The following is a 16416-nucleotide window of genomic DNA, read 5'->3' as shown; positions in this document are numbered from 1 at the left end:
AAACAATTACATTACTAGGCTAACTAAACTCTGTAGTCTTCGTTAAATAAATATATTTCAATAACCTGAAAATTTGCTTATAAAATTTTTCCAAGTATTCCCCATCGCCCCCCTATGGATCCGCCCCTGACAAGACTAAACGCGTCTAAGTTCTTCGGTTTCCCCTTCCATAAACCATGTGGAGGTTAACGTTAATAGTTAGTGTAGGGAGCTGTTGGCTCGCGTGGCATGAAGGGGTTGCCCGCCACCCTCCTACGCATTGTAGCCCGGCCACCTGTACTAATGGCATTAAAAGTCGCTTGATGGCTTAGACCTAAGGTGGTGCCTTAGGTATTAGCCTAGCTGATTATTATTATTATTATTTTTTTTTTATTTTTTTTAGTTTATGACGTCTTTTATTTTACAATGAAGTTGTACAAATGGTGGAGGGAAGAAACATTATTACGGTTAAATTCAACTTGATTCCGATTTTTTCAAAATAATTTGATCCAAACTGTTAGATTCAAACTGGATAAATCTTGAATCTGGACAGTTTTATCTAAATTTTGATATTGGATCAGTTCATTTTCGTAAGGGTTGCTTTCGAAAAGTATGTGTAACTTACAGATTATAGTATTTATTGTTAATTAAATAGCTATTCGGTTCACGTAGCTAATTATCAACTTAAATATAGATGCATCGGATAAAATTAGTTTCAGTGATTTTTAAGGCAATCACATTATCCGATTTGTACGTTAATAAAATTGTTGTACATGAAACGGCACTCTTTGCAGTCTTTGTAAAAAGCGAATTGAAACCAAAGTTTTCTTGGTCTTTTTAAAAATACTTAAAAGGAATCCTCTTCTTTCTAAATTTTGGGCGACTCACTAATTATTGAAAGTTTTTTTAAGAGTGTGATGTGGCCTTAAATCCAAGTCAACTAACACCAGAGTTGCTTGATTACGTTCATTTCTCGGTACCAGTTTGGATGTTACAGTTTAGAATACTTACAAATAATCCACTAAGCCTGGATCGAAATTCATTCGCATTATTAAACATTTATTCAATAAACGCAAGTAGTATTTCGCTTTGGTCCCATTCGACCGAAATCCCATTCGTTTGAAAACGATTTAACATTGAGTCCCAATCGATCGAAAATACCCCAATTGTGCGGTTTACAGCCCAATTTTGCACGTTTATCGAAAATGAAATTGTTCAAATTATTGTATTCTTGATATAAATAAAAAGGTCAAAGCATAAATATATTTATAAAAGCGCGCCACCCTAGGGAAGTGAGAGACTAACCTAACCTAACCTAACCTAACCTAACCTTACCGTTAGTACACCTGTAGCAATTTTGTTTAGGTATAACGTTTTTTGCGTACCCTGCTATATCTCGGGGCAGAAGAAAAAAAACAAAACAAAAAGTCCCAATGAACCGAATTCGCCTTTTGGGCTATATTTCGGAAACATATTGAATTCGGTTGAATGGGAATATACCAGTATTTCTTTGTTCTGAATATTTGAACTCCAAAAATTAATTTAAATTTAAATGTTTCAATTTAATTTACATTTAGATTTGGATTTTGATCTTATTATCCTTGATTTTTGTGGCAATTATGCTGTTTATGAAGGAATACATGATTTCAAGTGAGCCTAACGGGCATTCGTTTGTCTCAATACAAATCGAAGTATTAGGAATGCTTTTAATGCAAGGTAAGTGAAGAAAATTTACAAGCATTGATTACAATTTTCTGGCTTATGTGATGAGATTCAATTTAAATCGATTTATTTTTACCCGCGATGGAACACTACAAAGCAGAATGGCTAAATTTGATAACCGCGATAATATTATTAATAATATTTAATACTTTAAAATTATTAAAATTCTTAGAATAATCTTGTCGAGAGTTTGAATGCCTTCAAGCACTTTTCTTGCTCGCAATTTTAAAAACAAAATGGTTGATAGCGTTTAAATTACATGACCACAGCAAACGATTTTCCGATAAATTTGTTTCAGTGAAATAATTTACTAATTTTGTATATCAGTGTATATTATTATTATTATTATTCAAAATTAATAAAAGGCTTGTTCTTACTCGAAAAACGGTTCAGACTTCTAGTGCGTGCGTGGCGAAGTGATAAGCACTTTCACCTTACAGCCAGAGTAACCGGGTTCGATCCCAGCTTGTGGCACTGGGTAAATATCGGAACACATTCTCCCACGTTGAGTTTGCAAGTTCTCTCCCCACCAGTTAAAGAGGTTTCCCCCCTTGTTCTTCCATTTCCCCTTTCCATAATAACTTGTTGAGGTTAACGGTAAAAGCATGAAGGGCTTGTCATCACACTCTACGCATTGTACGGTACAGGCCACCTTATTTAGCCGTTGTAAGCGCTCTCAAAAATGACAGCAGTTGCAATGACCTTGAGAACCGCGAAGTCCGAATAACGAGGTGACCATCAATAACGAAATGAAAGGCAACAAATTGGCCCAGGCCGTAATATTAGTTCCACATCAGTTTATTCGAGTGGGCAAACCCATACACCCTTAGTAGACTTAGGTAGGCAAACTAATACAAAAGCTGTTGAGGCAACGTGATATCTTATCGTTTGATATATAAATTGCCGTCCTAAGTTAAAGAGTGGATGCCGCCCACCATCAGGAGACCCGGGTGGGAAAACTGATATAAAAGCTGTTGAGCCCATCTGATTTCCTATCGTTAGATATATAAAATACCATCCTAAGTTGAGGGATTAAAAATTGGGCGCCACCCACCCTCAGGATACGCGGGTGGGCAAAGCAATACAAAAGCTGTTGAGCCCATGTGATTTCCTATTGTTTGATATATAATTTACCGATCTATGGTAAAGAGTGCGCACCGCCCACCCTCTGGATACGCGGGTGGGCAAACCAATACAAAAGCTGTTGAGGCTATGTGATTTCATATCGTTTGATATATAATTTACCATCGTATGTTAAAGAGTGGCCACCGCCCACCCTCAGGATACCCGGGTGGGCAAACCAAATCAACCAATACAAAAGCTGTTGAGGTCATGTGATTTCATATCGTTAGATAGACGGAAAGTATCACAGGTGAAATAGGTAAGCAAAACACGACCCTTACGAAAATGACTTGATCCAATTTTGGACATTGGATCCAATTTGTATCAAGCTATATCCTGAAGGGATCAAATAAGGATCAACTATTTCTTGATCAAATAATCTTTATCAAATTTGGATCCAAAAAATCTTTTAACTATGAACTGGATCCAAGTTTGATCAAAATTGGTTTGATCCAATAGCATTGGATCCAAATTTAAATCCAATTTAATTTGATCAAATAAAATTGAATCAAATTTAGATCCAAGAAAATCTTAACTAAGAATTGGATCCTAATTTGGATCCAAATTAATTTGATCAAATAAAATTGTATCAAATTTAGGTCCAAAAAATCTTTTAACTAAGAATTTAATCCAAGTTTGATCCAAATTAATTTGATCAAATAAAATTGTATCAAATTTGATCCAATTGATATTTAGCCGGGACACTTTCTTGGAATCGTGTATGGAATCTTGTACGGTGTCGTCATCTACCGCCAGCGGTTAGAAACACTGAGAATAACTTAAGCCGGGGGCTTAAATATATTATTTCAAAAATAGATGACGGCACCGCATAATGATAAATGACAGCCGCCGTAAGTGTTTCTAGAAAGTGGTCCCAACCGTGACACCGCATAGCGGATATCAATTGAGTGTTCAAGAATCTAGAGTATATATTCCTAACTCAATGGTATAAACATAATTATAGAAGGCGATAGGAGATTAGATGACTACTTTTTATGTCTGGCGAGACCGCCAGAACAATATCGATCTCAGTAAATATATTTTTATTTCAATGGTTAAATTTATCGAACAACTGGCAACATTTTGATAAAACTCTACAGTATAGATATCAGAATGTAACAAGAACGATTTTTGCAATGGACCACGTGCCGATTTGAAACTGGCGGATAAGTCAGTAACGCCCAAGGTTAGTAAAAAATGATATAGAAGGTAGCCTCGTTTGGGTGGTTTTGGTTTACGCCTTATATTATTTTAAGTCTGTTCTCTGCCTTCTACACTCTAGTCGGTTCTCTAATAGTTAGCCTTCTCAAAGTTGCAGTGACGTCATCGGTTCTGGCCAATTAAATTTGTTTGTTTTATTTAATCTACCATCTAAGCGGATTTGGGTGGGGATATAATTCATTGTTTTTGTTAATTTTTATGTTATATTTTCGTTTATCGCGTTTTGAGCACTTGGAGCACGTGATGCACGTGCAGTTGTTTGATCAGTTTCTTTATTTTAGACCAAAGTAGACGACGTTTGGCAGATATCGTAGGTTTCCTAGGTTTTTGGCCTAACAATTACCTTTTTGTTATAGTACCTTATTGTTTTTTGGCATGATTTGTTATGTATGTAAGAAATTTTTCCACAATGATTAGCGTCGTTCCTGTCCTTTTGGCTATGATCAATTGTCAAAAGAGCTACACTGTGAGTTAATCTCACAGCTAAGTTAAAAGTGTAGTATCTGCTGTTAATGCTATTTAAATATAATTCATGGCACTATAATTACCTATTTTACCAGTCAGTATCCAAATCTCATTGGATCCCGACCGGATCCAAGTCTCATTGGATCAAATGCTGCTTCAAAACTAATTGGATCAAGAGCGGATCCAAATCTAATTGGATCCCGACCGGATAAAAGTCTCTTTGGATCAAAAGCTGTTCCAAAACTAATTGGATCCAGACCGGATCCAAATCTCTTTAAATGCCAACTGGATCCAAATCTCATTGGATCAAGACCAGATCCAAATCTTATTGGATCCCGACTGTATCCAAATATCCTTAGATCCAGTCGGGATCCAAATCCCATTGGATGGCGACTGGATCCAATTGTCATTGGATCCCGAACGGATTCAAATCTCATTGGATCCCGACAGGATCCGAATCTCATTGGATTAAGAACGGATCCAATTCTCATTGGATCAAGACCCTTGGATCCCAAATAGATAACAGTTGGATCTAAATTTAATCCAGAGAAGTCTGTAATTGGATCCCCGTTTGATCTGTCCAATTTTTGATCAAATTTTGATCAAATTTTGATAAACCAGTTTCGTAAGGGCGACGAACATAATTCTTTTAAATTATTGAAATTAGTGGAAATATGATTTAAAGAAATTCTTAAACTGGGATTCAAATGGGTAGTTTAGGTACCAAAAGTCATGTAAATTCGCAAATTCATAAAAAAATGAATGAATTTATTAACTTGTTTTTTTCGATCACTCTCCCAGGGGGTTGGTCGGAGGGGGCGGAAATTAATGGCACTGCGCGTTCTATCGTTTGATATAAAAAGTACTATCCTAAGTTATAGAGTTGACTTTAACGTATTGTTATTAAAGGGGGTCGAAATTGTGCCCCTGTTTACCTGACAGACCTGAAACTGGCCATCGGTAAAAGTTGTGTAGCCCCACACTGTAATTCAAAGTTTTCAAGCTTCCCGCCACGCCCGTGTCACCCTTCCAGCAAATCCACTGGGTTGGGGGGGAGGCGAAGTTTGAGGTTCACTTGACCTTAAGCGCCGTAAATATGCGTAAAATAACGCGGAAAAGGAATGACAATTGCGACAACTTAACTAGCCAAATCCCCCTGCGTCGCTAAAAACGACTAGAAGTTCCGAGTATATACAATCTCTGGACCAACTATACAAACTATAAAAGTGTTCAAGGCTAAAAGTTCAAGCGAAAAATTCAGGAGGACGGCAAGACCCGATTGGTAAAGTCATCGGTTTAGGAGATTACGCGGCCAGCAGCTATCTTTGTTCGAATCCCGGCGTCACCAATAATGTAATTTATATAATTTATTTTTCGCAGCTCCATCTACCGTGTCGTCGCTTTCCACAACAAACAAACTACAACAACACTTAACGATATTCCGTCCATAGCAATAGTCCCACTTCGAGATAGATATATATATATATATATATATATATATATATATATTGGGGGATGACATATATATATATATATCTATATATATATATATATATATATCTCGAAGTGGGACTATCCCCCAATATATATATATATATATATATATATATATATATATATATATTGGGGGATGACATGTTTTTAAACTAGGCCTTTAAATGGATGTTTATTTCTGTTAAATAACGTATTATTTGTGTAAAACAATCAATATTATTATTTAAAATTATTGAAATGTATACTTAAAATCAAATGCTTTGCCATTGAACCGAATTACTGTTAGTTTCCATCTTTGTAACGAACATTTTTCAAATGGCCCTCTTAAGCTAATTCTCAAGAATGAGGCAAATTGTCCTACCCAAGAAACCATTCGGGTTAGTTTTGAAATTGAAATAAGTAAATATAAATGCGAGCACCCGAAGTTAAATAACCTTTCAAATTTATCTCGGGGGCCTCTGCTATCTTGTCTCTTATGGTTTACAATTTAAAAGCAATTCAAACATGGAGCCAAGTAGAAGGTTTGAATAGCTAGCCTCGGTAAATGAAAAACCATGTTTTGTTCCGTGGAAGGTAACAATCATTTTAGAGAGGCTTTTCAATATTCGGGATGTAGGCTTATTTTAAACTTTAATCAAAATAAAATTTTGCCCTTTCGCAGCATAGGCAAACACACAAGTGAGCGTTATTAGGCGGAAAAGCGGTCGTTGGAATCAGACCTAATGTTTTGAACCACAGGCGTTAGAAGAATTACATTCCTGGTTTACGATTTGACTTCCAATTCAGAAAAGCTTTCACGTGGATTTTATATTTTAAGGCTTACCACTTCGTGAAAAGTCGAAAAGATGGATCATATTTCACTCTATTTGGTGGCATTATTTTTCTCCGTGATTCTACTCTCTAGTTTGACACGTCCAGATGCAAAAACGTTCTTTGGCAGCTTTGAAGACTTATTAAAGTTTCCAGACATGAAAATATTGGTTAACGCTGAAAACAACGTTCGCTACTTTCTCGAGGTTAGTTGATTGTGTTCTGTATAAAATATTTAAGTACAAAAGAGTTAACTTCTTTACTTTTGTCAGTTTTGCGAGAAACGATTTCGTGATATTTTTGCCTAAGTGTAAACAAACATTAAACAGTGTTTCCTAATGGTTTCTGGGTGAAACTAAAGCTAAAATCAATATTAATAATAAGTAGTTGTCCCGTTACCTCCTTCTAGGCTTCCAGAAAAATCACTTTAAGGGGTAAATATACCACAATATCTTCTTGTCCATCATACATGCTTAGGCGATACGCATTACTATGAACCTTGGGCAGATGGCTTGGATATTCATTCAAGATTGATAAATTGATATAAAATTCTAAAATAATGCTTTAGTGGTCTCTGATTGAATTGCCGTATAGATTCCTGACTATTTTAAAAAATAATAGTTTTTAATTAAATACGAAGTTGGTTAATTAGTAAATTTATAACTATTTTCACTAATATTATTATAGCCAAATTTAAAAATTTCACTTACGTTTCGAATATTGATCCGAAATTGCTTAATAAATTGGAAGAGAGCTTTTACCAATTTAAAATAATAAGTTTAAGTTTAAAGATTTTAAAAGTTAGTTAATTAAGTTTGCCAAAAAGGTACGTGTCAAATTAAATCAATATAGTTAGCATCATGGTCCTTCAGATCTACTAAAAGCCCTTTTCAGTGTGAAGAAATTCGGCTAGTAAATGCTAAAGACTTATTTGTAACTATACAGAAATAGTTAACAACTGATTTTCCAAACAGGGTTCCAATGACGCCAACAATAAAAAGATATGGAAGCAAGCACTGAGAACCAATGGTGTGTTTGAACTAAACAATATCGATTTCATGGCAGAATTAGATAATTATGTGAAAGGCAATGCGGTTTTTCTATGCGACTCCCTATCGATGGCTCTTGTGGTTTTGATGACTGGATTATGCATAACACCCGGATTGCATCTTCATTTCTCAGAAGATATATTTCTTACAGAAACGTTCTTCTTTTTGATCAGAAAAGGGTTGAATAATCCTTCTGTTTTTAACACGCGGAAGCAATTGTAAGTTTCCCTTTCAAAGAAAAATTTCAAACTAGATTCACTCCAAAGGCTCCCTTTTTTTTAAATATTTAAATGGTTTAGTTCGTGGTAAACTTTATTGATGAAACCTTACCTTAATTGTTAATTACAGCTTTCTCGCGGTTAAAGAACCAAGAATGCGTTATAAATGTGGCACTACAAAGTTAAATTTGAAAACCACGATAATTTTATTAATCATATTTTATACGTCAAAATTATAAGAATTCTTACTTCTCCAATTCTTGACGGACCTTCGCAATAATTATCTTGTGAAGAGTTAAAATGCCTTCAAACATTTTATCTTGGTCAAAATTTTAAAAAACCAAATGGCTGATAGGGTTTAAATTACACGACCACTGTAAACGACTTTCCGATAAATTTAATTCGGTTAAATACTTTATTAATTGTGTATATCAGTATATATTATTATTATAAATATTGCAGTAGCAGTTCTTTTTAAAATATTTTTTACAATTTTTAATATATTATTATTATTATTAAGTGGTTAGCACTTTCGCCTCGCATCTGAAGGACCCGGGACCCGGGGTCGATCCCAGCTGGTGACACTGGGTAAAAACTCTGAACAATTTCGCTTCGAGTTTGCTAGTCCTCTCCGCTTGTTGAGTGTATAACGATAATAGTGAGTGTAGGGAGCTGTTGGCTCGCGTGGCAAAAAAGGCTTGTCACCAATTGTTCCTACGCATTGTTACCAAACTACCTGACATAATAGCTTTAATGACTTAGGCGTAAAGTGATGCCTAACTGATTATTATTATTTATGTGTTAAATTTAAACAAACTTTGGTAACTTGTGTTTTCGATAGTTACGATAAACGAAAATATTCCACCTTTTCAATGCGATCGAATAGTTAACTGCTTGTTTATAAATTATATATAGTTTTATATAGAGATTATTTTAAATAAAAATAGAAAAGTCAATTTTTAATGACGCTATTCATTTAATAGTTGAATTTCTCCTAAATGTTAACATTAGATTTTTAAGGAAAATCAACCCAAATAAGGTTGAACAAACACCTATGAGCGTCAAAATGTACATAGCTAAGTAAACCATTTTAACAAAATCATTTCTTTTAACTTAAAATAATTTATAAAGTATTTCACATTCTTATCAAATACCTGACGTTGTCATTACTATTGTAGCCAAAATAAAATCGCTTTAGCTTAGTAACATTTATACAGGGTGTTGGACACTATATAGCAAGTGGAATTTTATACAGAGATGTTTTAAATATATTAGAGGAGAATTCAGCTTCCAACTGCCTGTTAGAAGAACTAGATCCAACTGTCGAAGCTACCGCGCTACTCATGAAAATCATCTACTTGCCGTTGGCAATTCTTCTCGCTGGTGTTTTGATTTCCACTTTCATTTTGGCTGTTGAATAAAAAATAATTACATTGTGAGTCATATATTCTTACTTTTATACTCTCTACTACATATTTGAATTATGTTGTTAATAAAATTAATTTTTCGCTTAACGTTTGGTTTAAGCAAGTCAAACTTGACCAAATCAGAACGAAAAATTAAACCAGAGCCGCTAAGGTTACGCGTCTTTAAGTAAAACAGTTTTAACGCTCCGGCGTGACGCAAAAATTAAAGTGTCCCCCTGTAGCACAAAGAGTCAATTTAGAGTCGGATTTTTTGTCGAAAAGTCGCTTTTAGGTCCTGGTCCAAATGCCGAATCTAAATGTCTTTAAATCTTTTTAGATAATTCCGTACGTATTTGATCCCTTTCAAAATTCGGTACGTCAACCTCACATTTTGGACCACTTTCCAACTAAAAGAAGACCTTACAATGTTCCACATTAATTTATAGGAGTAACGAAGTTCAGATATTAAATAAGCACAAAACGAAAAGGTTTCAACTAAAAATTAATACTTTACAACCTTAAATACAAATAATCGATCTCCCTTGCCAAAAATAACAATCTTTTCCATTATTCCCGTTAGCATATTGGAGTGGGGCTGACGTCGCTCAAAGCGCTCAAATGACTAAGCTGGCTGACGGTCGGCCAACCTTTGGTTTGAAATGTCCTTCGGGAGTTAGGGTCGGCCGACCTTTAAAGGTTGACTGTCTGCCGGCTAAAAATGTCCCTGTTTCCTACTCCATAACGACGTCGCGCCACAGTCGGCCCAATTTTAAAACGTAACGCTATACCGACTATAAATGTGATGGTTAACTGACTGCAAAAAAATTGCGTATTTTCGACTCGAAACTGACTATAATAATGATTAAATATCATCAAAAATATATATATAAAAACATAAAGTTAATTTCTTCAGCCCTTACGGGCAACGTGACAAATGAGTTTCCCCACAGTAAGCTCTGGGTTGCGTCCCCCATTTGGGGTTGAGAAAGGGGATTGGTAAATCGCCGCGGCCGAGTGTTAAATTCGCACATTTTTACACCAGGTATGCATGAGTGAGTTGGCTTGATTAATATAGTTCTATTCTCAAATTTTTGGTTGTAGAATACGTCCCGAAGTCTAGTCAATTTGATTAGTGAAACATTTAGCTAAATATTCATAATTAATGGCGAATATAGCGTATCATAAATTCATCATTCCCATTTTATTTTTAAAAAAATCAAAACAGGCTTGTAGAGCTTGTAGAAAATCAAGAGTGCAGAGAGTCCACTGCACCTCATACAAGTTCGGATTCAGAATCTCTATCTCCAATTAATGGAAAATGTTAGCTGTCCTTCTTGTTTTTATTCCCCCATATTTACCACCCCCCCCCCCCCTAGCCGGTGACTACTAAAAAAAATTAAGATTGCAGGCTCACTAGTCGGGCTGACTACTAAAAAATATATCCTTTCTAACGCTCATGCAAATCGCGCTTGCTAAGATAATTCTACCAAGGATTCTATATTTGTATAGAATCCTTGATTCTACCAAAGCCCAGTCTTGTGACGTAAGAGCAACATCTTATACTACACTGAGATAAAAAATTCTGCTAAAATTACAGAAAATTTCTGGCAGCACATGATGCCAGAAAACTTCTATAAATTTTACTGTTAAGACTGCTAGTAGAGTTTTCAGAAAAGTACTGTAAAATAGGCCGATGGGCCGTTTTTACAAATTACAGAAAATGTTCTGTAGATTTTACTGTGTGCTTCTGTTTTTCAAACCTGTATTTCTTACAGTATCAACTGCAGATTTTACTGTGGGCTTCTGTTTTTCAAACCTGTATTTCTTAAAGTATCAACTGCAGATTTTACTGTGGGCTTCTGTTTTTCAAACCTGTATTTCTAACAGTATCAACTCTCGAGTTTACTGTGGGCTTCTGTTTTTCAAACCTGTATTTTTTACAGTATCAACTGTAAATTTTACTATTTATAATTGTGTAGGTATTCTGTATGTTTTACAGTATCAACTGTAAATTTTACCATTTATATTTGTGTAGGTGTTCTGTATTTTTTACAGAAACAAATGCACATTTGACTGTCTTTATCGCATTGGTATTCTGTGATTAGGACAGAAACAATTGTAAATTTTACAGTGTTAATTTGTGTTGGTATTCTGGGTTTTTGACAGGAACAACTGTCAATTTCCCTTTTTTTATTTGTGTTGTTATTCTGTGGTTTTTGCTGATACAGTTATAAATTTTATTGTTTATATTTACATTTCTTACATGTTTTTGTGTTTTTTTTTTCTTACTTTTTTTCAGAACTATTTTACATTTCACAGCTTTGATCTGTTTTAATTTTACTGATTTATATTCTGTTAATAATTGTTTGTTTATAATAAATACAACGAGTATACTATACTGAAAGTTTTATTTGTTTTTTAAATTTTTGTTACAAAATCCATTTTTTTTTCCATTTCTATAATCACATCCACTCAAACTGAACAATTTTATTGGTCAGAAATGTGATTTTTGTATTAACATCTGTGCGATTTTCTGGGACGATCTACAAAAAAAAATCAATATTATTACACTGACCATGTAAACCATTTTACGTAATAAATCTGTCCCAGCCTAAAATAGATATTATGTAGAAAATAATAGAGCCACAGTTTGTGTAAAAAATGACAAGACTATTAATCATGATGTAGTAAAAAATTACCTCAAAAACTGGAAATATTGTTTTAGGGCACTCAGCGGCGGCGATCGGAAAACATTTCTGTGGGGGCACGAGCAATTATTTTTTTATCCAAAATCCATATACTTAAAACTTAAGCAAGAAAATGTACAGCTCGAAATTTTTCTTACTAGATATACCATAAGTGGTATTACCAAGAATGTATTGAAGTTACTAAGAATATTGGACTACAGGATTCTGATTCTCATCCTCGCAGCCTTTGTAGCTTAAATTCGTCTGCTTTCCCATTCAAGTTTGCCATATGGTATAACTTGGAATGCCCCTTAAATGCAGACGAACTTTTTCCACAAAAGCTGTGAGGATGGTACCAGGGGTTAATTCTATGCTGAAATATTCTTAGTAACATCAATACATTCTTGGTATTACTCTAAGTACCCAAGACGCGCTGTTCTCTGGGACGTGTTCTCCCCCTTTTCGTGACGTCAGCGCGAGGTGGTTCAGGGGGCCGTTGCGAGCGCGAAAAATCCTCGAGAGAATCGAAGAGAGAAAGATTTGAATTTTATTTCTGCTAGTGGCGCCCACTAGTGTGCCAAACGGGAATTAACGGGGCGGAGGGTTAGGCCGTTTCCCTTGTATAGAAGATTTTGGGGAAAAGAATATTCAAAACTAACCCCCTCTCCGCGAATCGAGCCGAGCCTCGGGAATCGAGAGGAAACTCGAGAGACATTCGTTTTTTTTCTTCCCCTTCGGTTTTCTAGTAACCGAGCACTCTTTAGTTAGCCTACCGCGGCAATGGTTAGCATTCATTTTAGTAGCAGGTATAGATAGTACTATTTTAAGGAGAGAGAGTTTGGCACACGGACAGGCATGGCCCCCATAGAACCCGTTCGAAGTTGGGTACTTAGAGTAATACCACTTATGGATATACATATATTTTTTAAAGTGTTCTTTCTAATATCTCATCCGTCCATGAATACATTGATAACAAAAGTTAAGTCGATATCTTTAGAAAAATATCCGTGTACATGGATAGATAATTAAGCCTTTCTTGGCCAAATACATTACGAAGGTATTTTAGGTAAAAGAGGGTACATGACGGAGCGATTTTTTGTTTGGACGAATATATCGAAATCAATTTTACGGTTATATCATCTTAATGCTACTCGCATCTGCAATCTCAAAATAACTTCTGTAAAAAGACTGAATTCGTACCTAAATAAATGCAGTGAGATAATAAATTTTTCCCTGATTGCTATTTTTCTCAATTTTATTTCTATTGGGGCTCTGCCCCAGTTTGTTTTACCCTGTGGGGGCTCGAGCCCCAGAGCCCCCACGGGATCGCCGTCGCTGAGGGCACTCTTTGAAATGATCCATAATAAGCAATATTACAGTAGAAGCTACTGCTTGTTTTTTATCGCTATGCTCATCTTCTCTAAGCGTGGTAAGGATGGCTTGTACACTTTTTTACTTTTTGAAAAGAAACCCAAAATTTGAGTGCTAATAAATCTTTCTTGGATATCTTCACCAAGGAGTTTCTTTAAATGGACACTTCTCTCAAAAAGAAACGGCCAATTAGACTTTAGGTCTTCAACAGTCATGTTATCATTAATGTGCTTTCTTTGAAACCCGTAAATGTAAAAACAATATCTGATCTAATCAGCACTATAGGTCTTATTCTTACATAATAAAATTAAAATTTTTGTTATCTATATCATGTACTAACGTAGTATATCCAAGCCAGCCGTAAATTTAGATAATTGCTTTTGATGTATAAAAATCTTCGATACCGGCAAGCGATGTTTTTAAAATTTATTTAGAAATACAAAGAAAAACCAAAGTTCATTTGTTATAGTAGATATATATAATTTATATTCGTATTCATATGAACTAAAGGGACTAAAAGAATAATAAATTACTTACCGTTTATGATTAAATTATAACTTTTTATCGTCCGAATGGAACTTCTCAATGCGTGTTCAACCGACCGAAGGAGATGCTTATACCAGTGTTGCCATTGTTTGAAGAGTGAAAATTCCACAGTCCAGTTACCAAATTTTCAGCCAAACCCCCAAAACGTTTTAAGCTACGCCCCCTCCCAAATCTCAGCGGAAAACATATAAAATATTTTCTACTTTCGTAGGCTAGCGCGGAATAAAAAATTATATTACATTTTTTTTTATAAAATACAAAAATCTTAAGGCGATATAAAATACACAAATAGGTAAAATTGATATTTTTTTTCGGAAATAGTGTTTTTTCTCAAATAATTTAAAGCAAAATTTTTAAGGTAAAAAATCCCACAAAATCAATGATTTTCACTTAAAAATCCCTTTAACCAACAAAGCCCAATAAATCGCCAAAAATCCTTTTACCCCACTCACTTGAGTTTGTGAGTTATCTGAGACTTGTGAACGCAGGGAAGGAACGGTCTCATACCCTTTACAAATAGACTTACAGGTAAGCTGACAGTGACTGCGAGTATTGGTCAAGAATGAAATTGGGTTGAACAACGAGTACCATTTTTTTACACACATTGTTTCATTTATTAACAAACATTGCATGCAATTGGCCGATTTCCCACTGTAAAATACTTTTTGAATGGTAAACTATAAAACGTCTGTTTTCCGGGTGTCCTAATAATCTTGTCTAAAAATTTAATTATTATTTAACCATTTTAAGTTTTATACTGCCAAAGGTACAGATTTGATGTTAATCAGATTTAATCATACCCGCCATGTCCTTTCCCCCATTTTTGTTCCCCCTGAAGTACTTATGAAACTTAAATTACATATATATTTTAAATTATTTGCGGTAAATACAGAATTTTTGTGCCAATAAATTTATTTTAAAAAGTACTTCTGTAAGGCAACTAAAAGAATTTTAAAAGGAAGTGGCGCCCCTCTTATAATAAATAGCCATAACTTCCGAATAAGTTTGAAATCATTTTAAGTCAATGAAATATACAAAAGTAATTAGTGCCTGCAATGTTTCCGTAAAATCTACAGAAAAAAAAACGCTTTGACGAAGAAAAAAGCGGAGCTGTATTTTTTACAGTACTTATCTAGTAAACAATACAGTCCACCTGCAAAATATTTATGTGATATTAACAGTATAAAACTGTGGATTATAGATTACAGAAAAAGTTCTGTAATTCTTACACAATTTAGTGAAAATAACAGTCCCATTGGTAAGATTTACAGACGTTCATTGTATTACGGTAAAAACGACTTTCCTGTTTTTCATTCTTACAGAAAAACACTGTAAAAGTTATTTACAATTCAAAACTGTAAAAAAACCACTGTAAAAACTACAGGAATTTCTCTCAGTGTACTACTTTTAATAAGTTGGATAAGCATAAAAAATTTATAGAAAGAACTATTATGAACACGACGATTTTTCCGTAACTGATAAAACAGGGATCGTGAAACAAACAATTGAATTCATGAAAAACAATGGGGAAAAATGAAATGAACGTTTAGGCTATATGTTTCATTAAAAGTCTTAAAATTTTCTCAACTTACAAGGAGACTACCCGAGGTGTAACACACCGATTTGGTTTAAACTCTGGTGTTTGGTAGACCTTCGTGTAACTTGAAAAACCCCAAAGGGAAATGTCTCCATAGGCAACCGTTTTGCCATGGCAACCAAAAATGTTTTGGACAACACAAAATGGAATTTTTCCTATGGAAAATACAGGGCCGTGCTTAGGGGGTAACGAGCCGTGCGGTCGCCCAGGGCCGCTAAAATTTTCAGATGGGGATGTATATACCGGAGGGCCGCTAAACTCACAATGTCAGTTTCGCCCATGCATTTCGCCCGGGGCCGCGAGACCTCTAAGCACGGCCCTGGGAAAATAACATGGGAATCTGATAGATACCCACTATAAAAATGTTAAAAAAATTTAAAATGCTAACAATTGAAAATATAAATAAAAAAAATTAAAAAGTTCGAAATTGATTAAAATTTTTACAGAGGGTACCCTTAAAATTTGTCAGATTCCCACGTTATATTCAATGCGAAAATTTCGTTTTTGTGTTTTCAAAATTATTTTTGGTTGCCATGGAAAAACGCTTGCCTATGGAGACATTTCCCTTCGGGGTTTTTCAAGTTATATGAAGGTCTACCAAACCCCCGAGTTTTAACTAAATCGGTGTGTTACACCTCGGGTATTCTCCTTGTTAGTTAATTAGATCAATCCGGGCCCCCTAAAAATAAAAAATCCTGGGTGCCAGCCCTCCTGAATGACCGTGGCAGT

Source organism: Leiobunum rupestre, chromosome 10 (genome assembly GCF_980474605.1).
Source record: "Leiobunum rupestre chromosome 10, qqLeiRupe1.1.hap1, whole genome shotgun sequence".
Lineage (NCBI taxonomy): Eukaryota > Metazoa > Arthropoda > Arachnida > Opiliones > Sclerosomatidae > Leiobunum > Leiobunum rupestre.
Note: the sequence above shows the minus strand (reverse complement) of the source record.